Genomic DNA, 23579 nt, shown 5'->3' on the forward strand with positions numbered 1-23579 from the left:
AATGTAATAAAACCCCATGAACCCATTATTCCAAAATAAAACTGGCCCTTATTTATAACATACATATTCCTATGTACCCCCATCCCATTCCTAGGCCTGCCTCCACCTTAGGAGACCACTATCTGGAACTACTCATGTATTTCTGGGTGATGAAAATATTTTATATATATGTGTGTGTGTGTGTGTGTGTATTATGTATATTATGTGCATTTATGTTCTTTTAGTTGTTTCTAAGTTTATAAAATGGGTACATGATATATGTAATATTCATGGACTTATTGTTTCACTTGCTATTAAAATTCACCCATATGGCGGGGGGTGGGGAGGAATGGCAGTTTCATTGATGAAACTAAATGAAAACTCAAACCCAAGTAAAGAACACCAGTAAAGGAAACTACAAAGGTAAATATAAAAGACAATAATTATATTTTGGGGGATAGAAGGTGTAACAACTTTCATCTATTTGATTTGAAAGGCAACTGTATAAAACACCAATTATAAAGACTTTAACGGGCTTATAATGTATAAAGATGTAATTTGTAAAATAAAAATAGCATAAGGGTGGGGGAAAGGGTTAGAGCTATATTAGAGCAAGATTCTGTACTACTGAAATTATGTGAGGATTAATATGAACCAGACTGTTTTAAATTAAGATGTTAATTGTAATCCCCAAGATAACAACTAAGAAAATAACATATATATGGGAGGAAAAAAAACCTACCTAACACAAAAGGCATGAGAGAGCAATGGATGAACCAAAAAGATGACATGTAGAAAACAAATGGTAGACATTTATCTTACCTTATCAGTAATTATAATAAATGTAAATGGATTAAACACTAAAATCAAAGACCAGATTAACTGTATGGATTTTTTTTAAATGACTCAACTATATGCTATCAAAAGAGACTCAAATTAGATTGAAAGACACAAGTCGAAAACAAAAGGATAATGATGAATCACGCTAACAGTAAGCAAAGTAGAGCTATACTAATATCAGACAAAAAAGACTTCAAGACAAAAATGTTACTAGAAAAAAAAGGGAAATTTTGTGACAAAAGGGTCAATTCAGAAGGAAAGATAATAATTATAAATGTTTATGAACCTAATAACAGAACCCCAAAATACACGAAACTAAAACTGACAAAACTAAAGAGAGAAATAGACAATTCAACAATAATAGTGGAACATGTCAATACTCCACTTTCAACAATGGATAGAAACAAGCAGAAAGATCAACAAGGAAATGGAAGACTTGAAAAACACTACCAACCAACTTACTTTAACAAACATCTATAGCACACTCCACTCAACAACAAAAAAAGAGACATTCTTCTCAAGTACACATAGTACATTCTCCAAAATAAGCCACATGCTAGGCCAATTTAAAAAAAAGCATTAATAAATTTAAAAGGATTGAAATTATACAAAGTATATTCACCAACCATAATGGAGTTAAATTAGATATAAACAATAAAAGAAAATTTAGAAAAATCCACAAATATTTGGAAATTAAACAACACATTTCTAAATAACAATAGGTCAAAGAAAAAAATTACAGTGGTAATTAGCAAGGATTTTGATATCAGCAGAAATAAAAACACATCAGGTCAAAATGCATGGGACACAGCTAATGCAAGACTTAAAGGAAACTTTATAGTGTTAAATGCCTATATTAGTAAAGACGACGACCTCAAATCAATAATCTAAGCACTTCCCTTCAAAATGTAGGGGGGAAAAAGGAAAACACATTGAAGACAATCATAAAGAAGGAAATAATAAAGATGAGAGTGGAAATTAAAGAACTATAAAACAGAAAAATAAATTTTCTAAGATAAATTTAAAGAACCAAAAGTTCTTTAAAAATATCAACAAAATTGAAAAACCCTTAAGTATACAAACCCTTAGCAAGAAAAAGGAGAGAAAATACAGACCACAAAAATCAGGAATGAAAGATTACCTCTGACTCTTCAGAAATTAAAAGAATTATGAAGAAATACTATGAACAACTTTATGCCAACAAATGCAACAACTTAGATGAGAAAGTAAAAATAATACAAACAGGAAGGGAACATGGGCTGATCTCTTTGGATATGTCTTGTTTTACAATGTTGACACTGAAACCATGTACTCCTATTATGTAATTTAAAAACAAAATTAAACAAAAATAAGCAAAAGGCAGTCACCGAGTAGAAAATGAACTAAACTGCACATCAGGTTGGTGGCATAACCACACAGAGAAAATAATTCCTTCAAGTTACTTTAAAATGCTGAATTTGGGGAGTTCCCTGGTGGTCTAGTGCCTAGGATGCGGCACTTTTAGTGCCGTGGCCCAGGTTCAATCCCTGGTCAGGGAACTGAGATCCTGCAAGCTGCGCGATTGCAAGCAGTGTGATGCGGCCAAAAAAAAATGCTGAATGTTGACCACACATTTCTCCAGAGGGATACAGCCTAAGGCAGTGGTGGGGCGGTGGGGGGGGGGGGTGGAGGAGAAGGAGCAGGTGTGGGGAGGAAGAGAACTGCAAAGAAATATCAAATAACATTCTATAGTCTTTTTGTAAATAGAAATACTGTGGTATCATTGTTTTTTAACTATCATAGTTATATCATAGGATAAATCAAATGAGTAGTATGAGACTTTCCAATATAAAATCAAAGAAGAGCTAGTACTCTTGCATTTGATTTAGAAGCATAAGTTTTTCACTTTAAAATAAATATATGCTTATCATATTACTACAAATACTTATGTGTGTATATATGACCTCAGAGATAGGTATGTGTGTATTTGTATTTCCTAGCTCTAACCACTGTAAACACCAAAAAGCAATAACCCAAACTGTGGTTTCTAAATATTGTTTCCACTAAAGAGAACAAGGGCTACTTTCCAAAACGCTTGATTCCACAGTGAGGTGATGAAATGTACATGAGACTAAGAACTTGTTATTCCAGCAACCCACAAAACTACCAAAAACTAATGGGGGTCTCAAAATGAACACTAGCAAACCGAACCCAACAGCATGTTAAGATTACACACCATGATCAAATTGGATTTATCCAGGAATGCAAGGGTGCTTCAACGTAAGAAAATCAATGTAATACCATATTAATAGAACAAAGGAATAAAACCACATGATCATCACAATTGACAAGAAAAGGCATTTGACAAAATTTAATATCCTTTCAAGATAAAAATACTTTAAAAGGTAGGAATAGAAGGAAACTTCCTCAAAATAATGAAGGGCATTTATAAAAAACCCACAGCTAACATCATTCCAAATGGTGAAAGACTGAAAGCTTTCCACATAAGATCAGGAATAAGAAAAGGATACCCACTCTCACCACAGTTATTCAACATGGTACTGGAAGTTCTAGCCAGGGCACTTAGACAAGAAAAAAGGGATCCAAATTGGAAAGGAAGAAGTAAACTCTCTCTATTCAAAGATGACATGATCCTGTATACAGAAAATCCCAAAGAATCCATAAGAAAGTTACTGGAACTTAATAAATTAATTCGGGAAAGTTGTAGAGTACAAAATCAACATGGAAAAATCAGTTACATTCCTATACATCTGCAATAACCTATCTGAAAAGGAAATTAAGAAACCAATTCCAGGGGCTTCACTGGTGGCGCAGTGGTTGAGAGTCCGCCTGCTGATGCAGGGGACATGGGTTCGTGCCCCGGTCCGGGAAGATCCCACATGCCGCGGAGCGGCTGGGCCCGTGAGCCATGGCCGCTGAGCCTGTGCGTCCGGAGCCTGTGCTCTGCAACGGGAGAGGCCACAACAGTGAGAGGCACGCATACCGCAAAAAAAAAAAAAAAAAAAGAAACCAATTCCATTTACAATAGCATCTAAAAGAATAAAATACCTAGGAATAAGTTTCATTAAGAAAGTGCATGAATTGTACACTAAAAACTATAAAATATTGCTGAAATAAATTAAAGAAGACTTAAATAACAGGAAAGACATCTCATATTCATGGATCAAAAAGCTTAATATTGTTAAGGTATCAAGACTACCTGAAGTGATCTGCAGAGTCAATGCAATCTCTATTAAATGCCAGGAGTCTTTTACAGAAATGGAAAAGTCAATCCTCAAATTCATAAGGAATTGCAAGGCGCCCAAAATAGCAAAACAATCTTCAAAAAGAAGAACTAAGTTGGAGGACTCACACCCCTAATTTTAAAACTTACTACAACACAACAACAATTAAAACAGTGTGGTACTGGCATGAGAACAGACATATAGACCAATGGGATAGAATTGAGAGTCCAGAAATAAATCCATATCTCCACAGCCAAGTTAGTTTTGACAAGGTTTCCACATCCTATTCAATGGGAAAAGAACTGTCTCTCCAACGAATGGTGCTGGCACAAATGGATGTCCACATGCAGAAGAATGAAGTTAGACCTCTCTCTCACATAACGTACAAAAATTAACTCAAATGGATCAACAATCTAAATACTGTATAGAAGCTAAAACCATAAAACTGTTAGAAGAAAACATAAGGGTAAATCCTCATGACCTTAGATTTCACAATGGATTCTTAGACATGACACCAAAAGCACAAACAACAAAAGAAAAAACTGGACTTGATCAAAATTTTTTAAATTTGTGCTTCAAAAGATATTATCAAGAAAGCAAAAAAACCGCCTACAGAATGGAAGAAAATATTTGCAAATACACTATCTGATTAGGGTTTAATATCCACAATATCTAAACAACTCCTAAACAAGATGACAAACAACCTAATTTAAAATGGGCAAAGGACTTGAATAGACTTTTCTCCAAAGAAGATACGCAAATGGCTGATAAGCACATGAAATGATACTCAATCTCATTTGTCATTAGGGAACTGCAAGTCAAAAATCACAATGAGATATCACTTCACCTACTAGAATGGCTGTAGTTTAAAACAAAAGAAAGAAAATTAACAAGTGGAGAGGATGTGGAGAAATTGCTAGTAGAAGTGTACTACCATGGTGCAGCCACTGAGGAGAACAGTTTTGGCAGTTCTTCATAAAACTAAACATCAAATTACAGTATGACTGAGCAATTTCACTTCTAGGTGTTTACTCAAAAGAACTGAAAACAGACTCATATTTGTATACCAATATTCATTCACAGAATTATTCACAACAGTCAAAAGGCGATAACAACCCAATTATCCATCAACAGATGCATGAATACACAAAATGTGGTATATCCATTCAATGGAACATTATTCAGCCAAAGAAGGAACAAAATTTTGACATATGCTACAATATGGATGAACCTTGAAAACATTATGCTATGTCCAATCATAAAAGGACAAATACTGTATGATTGCACTTACATGAAATATCTAGAATAGTCAAATTCACAGAGAGAGGAAATAGATAAGAGATTGCCAGAAGTTGAAGAAGGAGGGAATGGTGAGTTAGTGCGTACTGGCTATAGAGTTTCTGTTTGGAGTGATGAGAAAGTTTTGGAAATAAATAGTGGTGATGGTTGCACAACATTGTGAATATACATTAATGCCACTGAATTACACACTTAAAAATGGTTAAGATGTCAAATTTTATATTTTATGTTTTTTAAACCATAAGATAATTTTTTAAAAAACTAATTGAGTCTTGCCAAAAGTTGGATCACAAGATCCAACTTAAAGGGGCCCAACTAGCCAAAAATGTGACAATTTGAGTGTCAGTAAAAACTAATGAGTGACATGGAATAAACACCAAGTACATAAAAATTCATGAATCAATAATCTTATTAGATTTTTTAAAATCACTGTTCACCAGTAGAATTTGCTAGGGTATTATGGTAGATTAAGATGGCTGCAAATTCTTTCCTGCTCCTCCCCTTAATTCCAGACTGGCCTTAGTGACTGACTTGACTGATGGAATGCAATAGAAGTAAAATTCTGAGACTTCAAGGCTAAAACATAAGAAGCTTTGCAGCTTACACAGGGGACTCTTGGAACATTCCCTCTGGGAACTCTGAGCTACCATGGAAAAAGCCCAACACTACCCTGGGACCATCATGCCTAAGGGGACATGTTTAGGCTCTCTGATAAGTAGTCCCAGGTGAGCCTATCCCAAGGTGCCAGACATGTGTGTGAATCGGTCTTGGACCCTGCAGATCAGCCCATCCACCTTCTTCCACATATAACAGTACTACCAGCCAAGCCCTCCAAAATACCTGACCTATCAAATAACGATGTTTAATAAAACAGTTGTTGTTTTATGCCCCTTGAGTTTTGGGGTAATTTGTTATGCAGCAGCAGATAACCAAGCAAGCATCAGCTTATTACTCTGAAAATTGATAAAGGAAAAAAATCAAGCATTTACCTGCCCTTCTAGGATAACTATTTCAGGGTAACTATATAGCTGATGAAGGAAGAATTCTAGCTAATAAAAGCATAAAGAATGATATCATTAGAAATGCACTGTTTTTCAACCCCTGAGGAAATCGTGGTTCTAGGCAATACTCATCAGCGGACTATAAAACCTCAGGTGCGAGGTTTTTAAGAGAAGGATTAGGCACATACTGGAACACGCACACCCGCCAAACACATCCCCACGACCCCACACACAAAAGCACACACAACAGGTAAACTGCAGGAAATAAAAAGTGGAAAGCCATTATACAACCGAAGAGGCTTAAAGGACATAATTGAATACAATGTAAGGACTTTTGTTTACATGCTAATTCAAATAAGCCAAGTGGAAAAAGCCATCTTTGGATACAACCTGAGACATCTGAATGTGGATGGAAAATTAATGATATTAAGGAGTTACTATTCATTTCTTTTGGTATGATAATGGAATAGTAGTTATGTTTTTTAAAAAATAAGTACTTAGTGATGAAAACTGAAGTAATTATAGGCAAAATGGCATGATGATTTCTAGTCCTGCTTTAAAATTCTCCAGGAAAATAAAACACACTCTTACCCTCAAATTCCTGCAATTATAACAATATTGCCAGAATGCCGGTAACTATCAAAGCTGGATGATAGGTACACGGGGGTTCACTATACCGTTCTCTTCTGTGAAGTTTGAAAATGTCTGCTATGAAAAATGTTGTAACTGCTCAGTTATCGATTAGAACTGAACTTATGGGTTAATGTGGGGACAACTGCCATCTCTGTAATATTGATACTTTCCATGGTGAATATGGTACATCAGTGCATTTACTGATGTCTCCTTTTATGTCTTTGTGAAGGCTTTGCGTGTTTTTCTTTTTAATTTAGCCTTAGGTAATATATATATTATGCTATCTTGAATACAGCATATTCTTTACAAAATATTTCTATTGTTTTTTTATTGGATACATATCTACTTTTAAATATTTTTAATACATATTGGGTACAATTATTTCCTTGTGGGAAGAAATCTTTTACTCTACAATAGAAAAACTAAAAAGAAGAAAACATAGCTTCACTTCATAGAATGTACTTAAAAGCAGAATTTCAAGGGACAACTTTATTCCACAAAATGAGGCATCCTTTTAGCTCCAACATTGCTATAAGCAAACTGCTTATATTCAAAGTGCATTTCTAAGTCCTGCACAAGGAATAAAGGTCATGCGGGTGTTGACAGGACAGAGGAAAAGAATGACAGGAAAGACATTTTAAGAGCTGACTTCCGTAGAGTCTGTTATTTCCCTGGCCAGCCCAGGGCAAAAATTACAAGAAATAAATTGCAAAAGACATGGTGCCACTTTATGCAACCTTCCTTCTAGCTCTTTCTTGTCCCTTCTCAGTTTGATATTAACTTTGATTTTGTGTTCAAGGTCTTTTCACTCCATTCTAAATCTCACCTGGCACAAAAGGTTTAAGAAGTACCCAAGGAGCTATCATAGCTAACTTAAACCTCCAGAATTCCAAATTTGGAAAACAGCCATCGTAGGCACTGGCTCTGTGGAAGAGTAACATTTTCTATTGGGTTTTTAAATTAATTTGCTAGAGTCTCTTATCTAATTTTTACTTGTTAGAAGATGAATTCGTTCCCTAGAGCTGCCATAACAAAATACCACAAACTGGATGGCTTAAAACAACAGAAATTTATTCTCTCACAGTTCTGGACACCAGAAGTCCAAGATCAAGACTGTTGGCAGGGTCCGTTCCTTCTTGGGGGCTCAGAAGAAGAATCTGCTCCATGCCTCTCTCCGAGCTCCTGGTGGCTGCCAACAATCCTTGGTGTTCCTTGGCTTGTGACAGCATAACTTCTATCTCTGCTTCTGTCTTCATGTGGTATTCTCCCTGTGTGTCCCTGGGGTCCAAATTCCCCTCACTGTATAAGGGAATGTCACTAGATTGGGGCCCACCTAATCCTGTATGACCTCATCTCAACCTCATTATATTTGCAAAGACCCTATTTCCAAGAAAGGTCACAGTCACAGGTTCCATGGTAAACATGAATTGGGGGGTGGAGGGAGGAGCGCTATTCCACCTAGTACAGGAGAGACGCCAAAAAGCTTTTCAAAATGAGAAGGCATAGTTATTATATACTGGCTTAGATCACTGTAATTAGATCAGTTACGTTATTGTCAGTGGTAAACATTTTGAAAACTGATGAGCAAATCCAAACTCTTGCACATATGACACGTTTGACACTCTAAATAAACAAACATGGTTCTCCACAACCTTGCTATTCAAAGTATGGTCGTTAGGGCAGGCTGTCAGAAAGGGCAGGCTGGAACTCTAGGGCATGCACTGAAGCTGCAGTCCACAGGCAGAATTTCTTCTCGTATTTTTACCATAAGCAGCAAGAAAAAACCAAACAGCACTTTCAACACTTTGCTCGGAAATGTCCTCAGCTAGATATTCAAGTTCATCACAAGTTCTGCTTTCCATAAAACTGCAGCAATTTATTCTCTTAACAGTCCTGGAGGCCAGAAGTCCAATATATGAGTAAAAAAGGGCAAAAGTCGGGCTTCCGTGGTGGCACAGTGGTTAAGAATCTGCCTGCCAATGCAGGGGACATGGGTTCGAGCCCTGGTCCAGGAAGATCCCACACGCCACGGAGCAACTAAGCCCATGCACCACAACTACTGAGCCTGCGCTCTAGAACGCGCAAGCCACAACTACTGAGCCTGAGTGCCACAACTACTAAGCCTGCGTGCCACAACTACCGAAGCCCTCGCGCCTAGAGCCTGTGCTCCACAACAAGAGAAGCCACCGCAATGAGAAGCCTGCACACCGCAACAAAGACCCAACACAGCCAAAAAATAAAATAAAATAATAAAATAAACAATTTTTTTTAAAAAGGGCAAAAGTCAGCCAGAGCCTCACTCTCTCTGGAGCCTCTTGGGGAGAATCCATTTCCCTGCATTTTCCAGCTTCTAGATCTGCATTCTTTGGCTTCCTGCCCCTTTACTCATCTTCAAAGCTAGGGGTGTACCGTCTTCTGTCTCTGATTCTACTTCCCTCTGCTTCTGTCACGTGGCCTTCTTCTCTTTTGAAGTCAAATCTGCCTCTTATAAGGACACTATACCACCCAGATAATCCAGGATGATCTCCCCATTTCAAGATCCTCAACTTAATCACACATTCACAAGTTCCAGGGGTGAGGACCTGGATACCTTTGGGAGCCATTATTCAACCTTCCACACTCACCTAGCTCTTCTCCCCCGATCCTTTACCTCTGCTCTCATTTCTCCTAGAGTTGGCGCCTTCCTGTCCCTCTGTTAGCTTTTAGTTGAAATGCCACTTCCTCTGAGAGGCCTTTCCACACTGCTCTATCTAAAAGTTGACCCATCTCTACCACAGCAGTGATTCTCTATCACAGCATGCTGCTCTATTGCTCTCCCAGGAGGTATCACACCTTCTACTGATTTTATTTACTCATTGGTTTACTTGTTGATTGTCTGCTTTCTCCACTGGAACGTAAACTCCATTTGGGCAAGTTACCTTGTCTTTATCATTCTCTACTGCAGCATCCAGCATGGTGCCTGACACATAGTATGTATTCAATAATATTTGTTGAATATGATAGAATTCCCTTTAATTATATATTTATATTCCATAAATATTACATAAGATTTATATGATATACAAATATATGTGTAGCATACTTACTATTAAAAATTCTATCTTTATTTATAAACCTAAGTAGCCATCGAGAGATGACGGATAAAGATGTGGTACATATATACAACGGAATAATACTCAGCCACAAAAAATGAAGTAATGCCATTTGCAGCAACATGGATGGACTTAGAGATTGTTATACTACGTGTAGTAAGACAAATATCACATGATATCACTTATACGTGGAATCTAAAAAAAATGATACAAATGAACTTATATAGACCCGCAGACATAGAAAACAAACTTATAAAGGAAAAGAATCTGAAAAAGAATAGATATATATATGTATAATTGAATCACTTTACTGTACACCTGAAACTAACAACATTGTAAATCAACTATATTTCAATAAATTTTTTTTTTTTTTTTTACAAAAGAAGTTTCTGTCATCAAGTTTAGGAAACACTGAATTCGACAGTGCTAAATTTATTTATTTATTTACTCTAGATTTTCTCAGATATTTCAGTATGTTAATGTACCCTGTGACCTTTCTAAGGAGAGGATATAGTATGCAGTCTTTCCCAAAGTTACTGAAGCATGGAATCATTTCCGGAAAAGCATCTCTTAAAGGAATTAGTATTCTTCAGACTGTCCTTTAGGATATATTGCTATTGAAAATAAAAATACATTCCAGTTAACTCCTTTGGAACTGGCTGATGACTGCAAAACACTAAAAAGTATACATTAAAAGGAAAGATTAAAAGGCAAAGATTGAGAAACACATAATGAAGTTTGGCATTTTAAAATAAAATTAAAATATTAACCATATAATATTAAAGTTTTCTTCTATAAATAGCTGCAAAAGAAGTTTCATTTCAGATATCCACTGTAATAACTGTGCATTAATTCTATCTAATTCTTTAAGGCCTATGCTGAGTCTGCATAAATTTATTTATAAACATCAAGTAATAACTCAGCAGTTCTATGAAGTACAGTGTGGATAATAAATGATCATAATTACCCTCTGAAATGTAAACTGTCTTAATTTGAAATATAAGAATCTATTGTGGCTCATAAGATTGACTTAAGTTCTCTACCTGAAGAGTTTAAAAAATGTTTCTCTAAAACATAAAAAAAAGCACTATGTACTGTTGTCCTTTGACTAAGACCATTTGCCCAAGAAGGACTAGTCTAGCTACTTATTCAAATGATATGGCATTTAATAGGTTCCATGCATCAAAGATATTTGACAATCATTGACCTTTTATGGCTACAGTCATTTGTGCAATTAACTTGCGGGAAATTATTTTTCTCAGTCACATAATTAATTCCCATGCCATCTTTAAAAAATTCTTGTACCTGAACTAAAAGTTATATGAAAATACTAAGACTATACAGTTTAAGATCAGGTCCCCAACATGGAGTACAATTAGTACCTTAAAGTGCTTCGATATGCATGCAATCTAACTGATTATGTATGGAAGCAGGTAAAAGAGGTCGAATATCCTCCACCAGCTTGGTAAACCAAACACTGTCACAAGCATAACTTTTTATCCTTTTAACTAAGACTTTAATTTGAAAAAAGCAATCATCCAATTTCTAAGCTCATAATTTTAAACTGGAATTTTTAACTGAAGTATAACAATACAATTTAAGAACTAATATTTTATTAGTATGAAAGAGTGGGTGATTTACTTTTAATTAGTATCATTGGTACCTGTGGGTGTTTGCAAATTGGAGACGAAGGGAGAAGTTAGGAAGGAATTTCTTCCCTTTACCCAAAACAAGCTTCATAAAGAATCAGGTTGATCAGTCAACAAATACGTAGTAAGTCGGAAACCTACTGAATTAAAAACTAATCCACATTTGAGTGACTGCCACTCACTGAATCAGATATTATTTGACTTTTATATATATATAATATGATTATATATTTTATATGTATTTTATTATATATAATTTTTGTATTTGATTTTTAACTTTTATATGAGTATGGATTGCTTTTATAATAAAAAAAGGTCTTAAACTGACATTTATTCTGTGGTTTGGCTTATAATGATTTTATATGCATTCATATACAATAGATAAATTATGGATATAGATAATAAATAATAGAAATGAATACTAAATAAGCAGGCTTACACCTATTCCAATTTAGTCAATTTTTATGTTGTGAGAAATTAAACTTGTAATGTTTCTTTTCTTCCATACTTTTGCCAATATTCCCAGCAGATCCCCAACACCACAAAATACCATTTATGTAACATCACTAACAAAATGTACTCATTTAAAGTAAAACAAACTGGGGAGTTCCCTGGTGGTCCAGTGGTCAGGATTTGGTGTTTTCACTGCCGTGGCCCAGGTTCAATCCCTGGTCTGGTAACTGAGATCTCACAAGCCGTGTGGCGTGGCCAAAAAAAAAAAAAAAAAAAGTAAAACTAAGGATGTTATTCAAAAATTAGCACGAATGTGATGATTTTAAAAATGAGGATAATTGAGATTATAAATAGTTCAGAATGTTACAGACTATGACAATTAAAATACTTAGGGCAACGCCTGGAACAAAGCAGTCCAGTGACCTTGGCAATTATTTCGGTAAGTACTGAGTACTGGGTTGAACCATCAAATTGCCAATCTTCTGTCATTTTTTAACCTACAAAACAGGCAATTTTACGTGGTTCAATCCACACAACACTAGTTAATACCACCACTCTGGAGTCAATGAGACACAGGTCAAACCCTGTTGTTACTACTAACTAGCCTTGTGATCTAGGACATGTTATTTAATTACCTGAGCCTAGGTTTTGTCATCTTTTAAATGGCGACAATAATATACCAGCTTCCTAGGTTTTTCTTGTGAAATTTGCATAAATCATGCAGGTAACGTGCTTACCTTTTCATGTGGGACAGAGTGGAGCCCTCAATAAATGTTAGTTATTATTATTAAAAATTACTTGTCTTAGAGACAAAGAAAACTATTAAACATGTTCTAACAGCTTTTTGTACAAATCTATGGTTCTATACCTCTAAAGTGCTTGTAGGTATGTCAGAAATGTCAGCTAAATTTTTAAAAATACTTTCCCTGTAAGATAACAGCACTGCACAGGTTGGTACTGCTGAACTCAATTTAATTCATGTTCCCTAACCATGACTGGGCTCTTAATGCAACCCACCTACCCCCACATTTCACTCTCCCAAATTCTCTACAACATTTATCAATGGTCTTGTCCATCCTCCTCAGTCTCCACGTCTGCCATCTCTCTCCTAACGCGAAGGATAATGTCTTTTCTCATTTCCTAGAGAAGACAGAAGCCATCAGAAGGTTCTCTCGCATATCCCTGCCACCAAACTGTGAAAGTCCCTCTGTGTCCATATACCTTTCCTTCCTTCAAAGCTTACCCTTTCCCCTGGGCTCTGGATCTCAACACCTTCCATGTCCCTTGAGAAATATAATTCTTCCATGGAAAATATTTCTAAATATCTTCGACCTTTAACCATGCTCTAGGATCACATCACTTCTTGAATGCACACCTCCCGCCAATCACTCCTCTCCCTTCCCTGCCCCTCCATTTCACTTAGAACCCTTTGAGTGTCATTTACTTTCACTGTCACTACTTAACCCCTCCTCACTCCATAGCCCACCGCCACCACTGAAACTGCTTTCTCCAAGGCCACCGATGGCTTCCTTTTGCCAAACCTCAAGTCCCTGCCTCAGTTCCTGGCCTACTGGACTCACCAGCACACAGGGCAATATAAACTGTCTTCCTGCCTCTCCTCAGGCTTAGAAAACACCACACCCACCAGGTGATCACCCTCCTACCACTCTCAGTCATCCCTTCTTAACATCTTCATGACACTGCAGTTGATGTTCCCTTGACCTATTCACAAACTGCATTTTTTTTTACATACCATTATAAGCCAAACCGTAAGTTAAACACTAGTTTCTTTTAAGAAAAATTTTTTCTGATTATAAAAGCAATCCACACTCACAGAAAATTTGAAAATCAAATAGAAGTATAAAAAAGGTCATCTAATCATGCCATCCTACCTCCCAAGTATAACATTTTTGGTACTGGTATAGTGCCTTCATACTTATATATATATATGGCATAACACATATAATATGTACGTTTATAATGATTTTTCATTTATTGCTTATATCATACATTTTTCCCAGGTTATTATTCTTTGAGGCTTCTTGGCTCAATCAAGACAGCTGACCTAACTTTTTCTCCCTCCCAAACTCCATGAAATGGGAGAATAAATATATAATGAAAACAAACCGGCAGCAATAGTAAACACCCAGCAGACCGTGTTCCCCTTCATCTGTAAGGGCTCCTCCCCTCCTGTTCCCTCCGCATGTCCTCACTCTTCATCTCCTGGTCCTTCTTTCTCTTCCCATTGCTCAGGTCAACTGTCACTTACTCCAGGTAGAATTCCATGACAATCCCTCCTCCACTAAGGAGCCCCTCCATCTGTCCCCAAAGCACAATGCGACTTTTCATCACAGAGCATGACCTTTTCTGTGAGGCAGTTGTTGAATGCCTACGTTCCCCACGTGACTTGTATAAACTCCATCATGATGCGCTCTGTTTCTCTCTTTGTTCACCTTTATTTTCTAATGCTCAGCACACTGCCCTCCACAATAAACATTTGTGCAACAGATGAGTGAACTTCTGGAAAAACTAAGATTGATGGTAGCACAATGGCAAATCCAAGGAAATACAAGGAACCTGTGACAGTTGACAAGTTTCCCCAGCAGAAGCTCAGAATAATCCCATTATCAGTACAGCACAGGCTAGGGGAGGGAGCTGGCCACAGACAATTGGCCAAATAATTAACCAGAGGGTGGGAGTGCTGAGTTAGTCCCCCTACTTCAACTGCTGAACTCTGATGTCTGCTCCAGGGAAGGGGTGGGTGGGCATGAGCACAGCTTTCTAACAGGGAAGACAGCCAGGCGCACAAAGGGCCAGACAAAATGGAGCAGAGCCGCCTCACCCAGCAGGACAGCTAAGTGAATACCCTGCCCCCAAAACATGCCCCTACCTGCCCCTACCTCCTGTACTGAACCTACACTGGCCAGTGGGGAGGGGGGAATTCTCACTTCAGCTGAAGAAATCCACTCCATCATAGATCCTTACCTAGAGATGTGAACAGAAATACAAGAAACACTGGATGTTTGAGGTAATCAAATAGCATGAAAGAGAGGCACCTAACTAACACGCAGAAAAGACAGTGAAGCAGTTACAAGGATGGGCCTTGAAGTCAGCCAGCCTGGTCTGAATCCTAACGGTGACTTCAGTGTCTCCTCATGTGTGAGAGGGAGACGTGCACACTCCTAACCCCTCACTAAACTGTTAACACAGTAAGCAGAACAAGTTTTTAAATAATCACACTTAGACAACTTCAAGGAGATAACACACCCATAAAAACACCAAACACCAGGGCATCTGAGCAAAAGTGTCTACTTCCCCTCCCACCCAAGGCCTCATGCACTGACAGGAAAGTCTCTTGTTTTTAAAATTAAAGAGTCCTGGACACAAAAAATGGTGCCATGAGATTAAATATTTTATAGGATGCCTGGAAATGAGAAAAACTGCAGGACCAAAAATATGAGGGACTCCCGGAAGACAGAGCAGTGTTCATTGTGGCCCCAAGCAGAAGACTAGAGGATTCCCAAAGTATCCAAGAGAAGTTTCCAGCTCAGAGTCAACAAGTACAGAAAAGCAAGAGTAGCTCGACAAATAAGTTGATTACAAAGGAGACTTGAGAATAGCTGGACTCATAAGCACCCCGCCTATAACCCCCTGCCCTCTGTGTAGCAGTGAAAAAGAAACTCAAAGTAGATGGTTTACCTGGGGAGAGCTGCAAGTGTGGACGTTACAATGTAAGAGAGAAGAACAGAGAAAGAAAACTCTAAACCTCTGGAAAAGACAGGGACTGGCAGTGAGGAAAAGTGGGGAGGGAGAGCAGCAGCTCTGCCTCATAACATAACACCGACACACCCCATGACACAGTGAAGCCCTTCCTACAGTGACAACTTGGAGGGAACCCAGCTTGCTGCCTGGTTCCCCACCCACACAGCACCCAACAGGGAAGCATGCCAAGCAGCACAGTCCCCACTCCATGTGGAGGCTGCAGTAAACCCTCCCACTCAAAGGAAAACAGACCTATTCACCTGAAGAGGAAACCTGGAGCAGCTCCAGCACCAGTTCACCTAGTCCTTCACTCCCAAGTACAAGTAGTTAGCCAAGAAGCACCAGGTCTTGGAGATAGTCTAATAGCATGGGAAGAAAGGAACAAGATGAATACACACAACTAACTCTGGAACAAACAGCCATAATCAAGAAATCTGAAGGGAACTTTAAAAAGTTTCTAATTGGCACCCTCAGAGACATTCAAGAACTATTGTACCCATCATAGAATAGACTCCTAGAAAAAAGAATTTATCAAGGACAATAAAGTATTTTTGGAAGTTAAAACTAATTGCCTAAATAAAATTTTCAAAGCAGGGTTGAATGTTACAATAGACATGGAAGAAGGAGGAGTTGGCAACATGGAAGTTAAAAGTTAAGGAAATTACTAATATAGAGGAGAAACATTTGAGAAATAAGAGCATAATGTTGAGAAGCAGAAAGTAGATACAGGAGGGCTCAACAGGAATTTCTGAACAGGAAACAGAAGTCATAGAGATGGAAGATAGAGACAAAGGCAGAAGGAAATTTGACTAGGCCAAAAATCAGGCTTGGGGATTTCATAATATATACATCCTTCTGTACCTGAGGATAAACTCATGCAAGTAGAAAAGTTTTGTATTTCCATTTTGAGACACGTCAGGCTGCCCTTCAAAACAGTCAGACAAATCTATATCCCCACCCACATTTTCTAACCTTCCTGCAGATAAAGGAATCTTTTTAATCTCTACCAATCTGATAGGTAAAATGTGATTGTTCATTGTTCTTAATTATATTTCTCAGATAACTACTACTCATGCATTAATTAGCATTTCTACTTTGTGAACTGCTCATTCATGTTACTGGCCAACCCATCTACAGAGAGAATCTTCTCATTGCTGATTTTTAAGAGCTGTCAATATTTAAGAGATAAAAACTTTCATAATACAGGTTGCTAACATGTTTCCCTAATTCATAGTTTACCTTTTACCCTTGCTTATAAGGTTTCTTTGTCATAAAAAAAAGTTCTGAATTTTACCTTACGGTTTGGAAACTTCACATTCATAATTAGGAAATGCTTTCCTGCCCCAGAAGTATAAAAATATTCAGCTTTATTTTCTCCTAAATACATTAATAGTTCCATTTTTTACAATGAAATCTTTGATCCACTTGGAATTTTCTTGATAAAAAAAATATAGTAAGAATGCAACTTATCTTTTTCCCCAAATACTGACTGACTGGTTATCCCAACACCATGTATTTAAGAATCCATCTGATCAGCTACCTATTGCTGTATAACAAATTACCCCAATACTCACTGGCTTAAAACAACAATAAACATTATCTCACACAGCTTCTTTAGATCAGGCATTCAGGAGCAGCTTAGCTCTGTGGTTCTGGTTTGGTGATCCTCATGGGGTTGAGGGCAAGATGTCACCCAGATCTGCAGTCATCTACAGGCTTGACTGGGGTGGTGGGATCCACTTCCAAGAGAGCCCACTCATATGGCTGGCAAGTTGATGGTGGCTGTTGACCAAGGTCTCAGCTCCTCTCCACATGATCCTCTCCATAGCACTGCTTGAGTGTTCTCATGACATGGTAGTTGGCTCCCCCCAGAGCAAATGATCCAAGGGAACACAAGACAGAAGTTGCAATGTCTTTTATGACCTAACCTTGGGCACACACTGTCACTTTTAAAATGTTCTTTAGGTTATGTAGGTCAGCCCTATCCAATGTCAGAGGGTCTAAGAAGGATGACAATACTAAGAGACAAGGATCACTGGGGGCCATCTTATAAGCTGGTTACCACCTTTCAGTTTTCCACTAATTTAAAATGAAATATGTTGGACCTATACTAAAACCCCATATGTACTTGGGTTTACTTCTAGACTTTATTTCATTTTTCTCTCTCTTCCTGGGCCAATATTGCAGTGATTTAATCATCACAGCCTTATCATAATTTTATTACATGTAAAGACAAGTCTACCCTCATTACTGTTCATTTTCTAAAGTTTTTTTCAACAACTCACAAATATCTATTCTTGAAAATGAACTTCCAATTTACTTTATTAGACATGAGAGACAGATTGGCCTCTGTGATAAATAGTGTTAAGAGTTGTTGTAGAAGCTGTGTAAGTAAAATGCCTATACAGCATCATTAAACATGTTATGCTACTCATGAAACATGTTTTAAGTTATTGTACACTTATTCATTCACCAAATATGTACTGAATGTCTACTACATGGCAGGTACCATCTAGGTGCTGGACCTACAATGGTGAACTAAGCAGACACAGTCTCTGTCCTCTGATGAGCGTGACAGACCATAATAAACAAAATAAACACATGATTAAGTGTTAAGTGCTATGAAAGAAAAGCTCAGGGACCAAAACAGTGAGCATAACAACAGGACCTACTCAATTTTAAAAGGTCAGGAGAAGTCTCTCTGCAGAGTTAATCAGAGACCTGAAGGGTGAATTAGAGTTGACCAGATGTGTGTGGAGGGAGTGGGGAGACAGGGAGAGGAGAATGGTCAGGAATTGGTCCAGACAGAGGGAACACCATAAGTAAAGGGCCTGGGATGCGGAGAGGACTTGACTTGTTCCAAGCACTGAAAAAAAAAAGGGCAGTAAAGCTATAGTGTAGGGAGAGTGGGGTGACCTGAGAAGTATAGGGGCCAAGGAAGTAGGCGAGAGGAAGATCATATATTGCCTCAGGTAATATTTTGAGGCAAGCTGCCTCAACTTTCAGAGAAAGAGACTGTATTGGTGCCAGGGCTATGATTGGCTAAGACATTAAAGTAAGGCAGCTAAACTCCTCAAAGAGAGTAGGATAAAGGTAGAAAGTCAATTGTGGAAAAAAATCTTTTGGGTAGCCACAGTAGCTGATGACAATCTGTCCTGTACACAACTAGGGGGGGAAAGGTCATACACCTTCCAGAGAGTTAACAAGTCCCAAGTAGAGAATTTAAGACCAGTTAATAGGTGGCCTTGCTCCTAAACAGTGAACCACTTAAGGCAATAGTGGATTCTTGATACCAGACTCAGATAATTTCCCCCAATCATCCAGCCTCTAGCTATCAGTAAGTGGCCATGAATCTAAAGACTTCCATCATTCCAATTTCCATGGGTATCATAACATCAAGTTAAAAAAAAAAATTCTACTACAATTTGAATTGGGATTACACTGAATTTACAGACCAAGGGAAAACTGACATTTTACAAAGTTGGCTATTCTCATGTGAAAACAAGGTGTGACTTTTTTTTTCAAGTCTTTTTGTCCCTTTAAAAAGTTTTATGGTTTCCTTCAAATAAATCATATACAATTCTTAGCAAGTGTATTTCAAATTTTGGGGTTTGTGATTGTGAATGGGGTTTTCTCTGTCATTTATTCTAAATGGTTATCGTTGGTGTAAAAGAAAGTTAGTGAAATTTACACACTTAATTTGTAAATAAGCACCTTAGTAAAGTGCTTCTAATAGTTTGTCAGTTTTCCTTTTTTTTCCTAATCATACCTTCAAAATTACAATAATTTTGCTTCCTCCTGTCATTTACCACTTATTTTTCAGTGTCAAATAACATTATGTCACACTTCCAAAAGGAAACATTTTTTAATGGAATTGATAACACCCTGATTTGGGTTTTTTAAATAAGTGTTTCTAGAATTTCCACTATAATAAATGATGTTAAACTATTGAGACATCTTTAACAACGTTAAGATCGGAAAGCACCCTTCAATCCTTCTTCTCCTATTACTGAAGATTTTCCTTTTTAAAATAAGGAATAAATGTGAAACTATCAAATAACTTCACAATATCTATTTAGACCACATGGTTTTCCTCCATTGATTTATTCATAACTTCAATTATATTCTTAATACCAAATAATAAATTCCACTTGATATTTTTTAAATTAACTGTTGAATTCTAGTTTCTAAAATTTAATTTTCATCATCAAAATCCTGCAATTTTATTTTTCGTGTGTTTTCTTATTATAGTATTTTTAAATTGGGAATGTAACCAAAACATAAAAGGACATTTCCAGAATGTTAGAATTTAGATAATTCTGTATTTTGAAATAAAATCCATCTCTTTAATACATTTGCAATTCTGCCAATACAGCCCACAACGTATACTATCCTACATCATTTGCTATCTTTAGAGGTTAGTTTATTTCATTTCACTGTTTATCACTTAGGATGTATTCGGCTGCAAGTAACAAAAACTCCAACTCAAACTTTCACAAAAAGTAAACTGACCATCTCCTATAATGATCACTACAGAGGCAGAGCTAGTTTTAGGGTTCTTTTGCCCAGGAGCCAAATGATGTTCTCAAGAACTCATATTCTTGGAAAACAGTATGGAGATTTCTCAAAAAGCTAAAAATAGAACTACCATATGACCCAGCAATTCCACTCCTGGGTATATGGGTGTATAATTCAAAAAGATACATGCACCCCAATGCTCATAGCAGCATTATTTACAATTGCCAAGATATGGAAGCAACCTAAGTTTGCATCAATATATGAATGGATAAAGATGTGATTATACACATACACACACATACACACACATACACACACATACACACACACACACAATGGACTACTACTCAGCCATAAAAAAAATGAAATTTTGCCATGTGCAGAAACATGGACGGACTTGGAGGGCATTATGCTAAGTAAAGTAAGGCAGAGAAAGACAAATACAGTATGATATCACTTATATGTGGAATCTAAAAAAAATAAAACTAGTGAATATAACAAAACAGACTCACTCACAGATATAGAAAACCAACTAGTGGTTACCAGTTAGAAGGGGGAGGGGCAATACAGGTGTGGGGGAGTGGGAGGTACAAACCATAGCGTGTAAGAGGCTCAAGAATGTATTGTATAACAGGAAATATAGCCAATATTTTATAATAACTGTAAATGGAAAGTAATCTTTAAAAATTATATAAAATTTTTAAATTTAAAAAAATTTCCAGCAGAAAAAAAAAACCTCAGTTGCAAAATGGTAGTGAGATGCAACTGGGTGTGCTTTAAAGCACAAAAGCTTTCAATTTCAATGGAGTTCAATTTATCAATTTTTTTATCTCTTGTGCTTTTCATGACATAGGATTAGGAAAATGCTTTCTTAGCTATGTATTCTTCTAAGAGTTTTGTCATTTGAGCTCTTACATTTAGGTCTGTGATACATTTTGAGTTAACTTTTGTGTATGGTGTAAGGCACAGCTCTGGATTCATCTTTTTGCATGTGGATATCCAATCGTCCCTCTTGTTGAAAAGCCTATTTCTTTCCCACTGAACAATCTTTATAACAAATGGCACTGGGACAATTATTTTCCCATCAATTGGTTCTTAGACTAATCACAGACCACCCCATGGAGCTGAAGATGGAACGGATCCCTGACAAAGATCAGAAAACTTTTTAAAGGATGGCAAGGACAAATAGACGTTGAAAAGGCAACCAATAGGGCAGTGAAGAGGTTTAAAACAAGTTTCCCGGGGCTTCCCTGGTGGTACAGTGGTTGAGAGTCCGCCTGCCGATGCAGGGGACACGGGTTCGTGCCCCGGTCCAGGAGGATCCCACATGCCGCGGAGTGGCTGGGCCCGTGAGCCATGGCCGCTGAGCCTGCGCATCCGGAGCCTGTGCTCCGCAACAGGAGAGGCCACAACAGTGAGAGGTCCGCGTATCGCCAAAAAAAAAAAAAGTTTCCCATCTTTTTATGTTTAGGAACAACTTATGTACTGTAGGTATGATCTGTTTGGAAGAATTCACCAGTGGAACTATTTGGGTATAGATTTCTGCGTTGGGAGTGCATGGGGCTAACTCTACAACAACCCTCACTTACTGCTATTAATATTGTTATCCTTATGGTTCTTCTCCTCTACTTCAGTCAATTTGGGTAATTTACACTTTACTAGAAAAGCATCCATTTCATTTGGGCTTCAAATTTATTAATACAGTCATAATATATATATTTTTGCCCTTTTCATATTTTGTTCTGTCTCAATTAGGTTACCTAAAGCCTTACCTATATACTGGAGCATTTTTCCCAATGAACTAACATAAATTTATCAATTGTCTGTTTTCTAGCGCATATTTTCTAATAACTTCTTTTTCTTTTATGTCTGTGCTGAAATGCTTTTTATTCCCTCTTGCTATGAAATGTCACTATTTAAGGACATTAATTTTCCTCTATGTACTGCTTTGACTAAATCTCAGGGTTAATATGCATTTTCCATTACACTTTTTTCTAGATTTTTTTTATCTTAATTTTGCTATTCTGTTTGACCCAATCAAGAGTTATTTATGAGATGGCTTGGAGTGGGGGGGAGGGGAAATCGGCGCTTTTTGTTTTAAATTTTCATGTACAACATTTCTGAAATTTCACTGTGGTTAGAGAATGCATTTTCTATTATATTCAGTTTGTTGGAAGTTTAGGTTTTATGATCTAGAAAAAGAATTCCCTGGGGCCCTGGGAAAAGAAGGAATCATCTCTATTTTCAGGGTAAAGCTCTCAACATGTATCTTAGATCACCCTTAGAATATTCATGCCCTCTATCGTCCTGACTTCTTGTCTAACGATCCGTCAAAAATAAACATTTGTCTCGTTACTCTTTGTTTTCCTTTGCATTCCCAGTGATAAATGTTTATTGTGATGTAATTTATCCCATAAAAATTAATGTCATTACTTTATTGTGGCTTGTACTTTTCATCTTCATGATTACTTTTGTCCCATGTTAATGCTTTGTCTTAGGGTAACAGAACTTCTATTCTCTTTGTTCGCATTTACCAATTTCTTTCCTTAAAGCCTTTTAGTCATAGCCTTTGACACATAGGCTATGACTCAAAGCCTTTGACACATAGCTTTTATAAAGGAAATATAGCTGGATTGTTTTTGGTTTTGTGTTTGGTTGGTGGGTTTCCAGTTGAGCTAGACTAGTCTGACGGCCTGTACTGCTAACCTCCAATCAAAGGACATGACACATAAATATATTCCAACTTCCCAAAAGGTCAGGAAGCTATACAACTCCATGCTCTCCTTTCAAAGTCAGAGAAATAAGCTAAAACCCAAGAGTGGTCTCCTCCATGGATGAAATATGTATCTAAGCAGCTCTTTAAGGGGTGCAACATGAATGCTGTTGTTTTACATCTGAAAACAGTCATTTACAAACAAGATTTTATATATATGTAAACTCAGCTGAACACAATTACTGAGCCACAGACTTAGTATGTTCCTTTGTAGGTAACCTGCTTTATTCCTGGGTTTGCTTTATCCTTAAAGTTCAAATAGTTTGCCAGAATAGGCCTAAGTGAGAACCTTCAATCATTACTGTTGGCTGGTGCTCAGGACACCCTTTTGATCTCTACTCACACTCTCTCTGGCA

At 37.2% G+C, this 23579-nt stretch overlaps 1 protein-coding gene and 1 non-coding gene across 2 annotated transcripts in view; one reads left to right on the forward strand and one right to left on the reverse strand.

Moving 5' to 3' along the window:
• Positions 1-23579, reverse strand: part of SDK1 (sidekick cell adhesion molecule 1) — an 826099-nt gene that overhangs the window by 738182 nt on the left and 64338 nt on the right. The window lies entirely within an intron of this gene.
• On the forward strand, positions 2286-2357 carry TRNAK-UUU (transfer RNA lysine (anticodon UUU)). The gene has a single exon. It is a non-coding gene; the product is annotated as a tRNA-Lys (tRNA).

Source organism: Orcinus orca, chromosome 16, assembly GCF_937001465.1.
Source record: "Orcinus orca chromosome 16, mOrcOrc1.1, whole genome shotgun sequence".
Classification (NCBI taxonomy): domain Eukaryota; kingdom Metazoa; phylum Chordata; class Mammalia; order Artiodactyla; family Delphinidae; genus Orcinus; species Orcinus orca.